This window comes from Lagopus leucura, unplaced genomic scaffold (assembly GCF_019238085.1).
Source record: "Lagopus leucura isolate 7727_CA_CO unplaced genomic scaffold, USGS_WTPT01 145-23_obj-0_obj, whole genome shotgun sequence".
NCBI classification, from domain to species: domain Eukaryota; kingdom Metazoa; phylum Chordata; class Aves; order Galliformes; family Phasianidae; genus Lagopus; species Lagopus leucura.
Window position 1 is genome coordinate 25,318 of NW_024968867.1, and position 308 is coordinate 25,625.

The window sequence follows — 308 nt, forward strand, 5'->3', positions numbered from 1 at the left end:
CGGGGTGAAGGGAGCGCGGAGCAGAGCCGTGAGTGTGGGTCTGGGTGTGGGTCTGAGCCCCTCTGTCCACAGCGAAGGCATTGGGGGGGTGCAGCCATGGGGGGGGGGGGGGGGGGTGGGCGCGTGGGTGCATCCCAGCCGGACATAACCCCCCCCCCCCAGCCCTGGCGCTGCCCCCTCTCCCCCCTCTCCCCCCCGTTTCCCCCAACCCCCATCGCTGAGCTCTGACCGCCAGCCCCACTGCTCCAGGTTGTGCCGCGATGGCGCGTTCTCTTTTCGAGGAAGGAATTTCCTCTGTCCTTAATCTC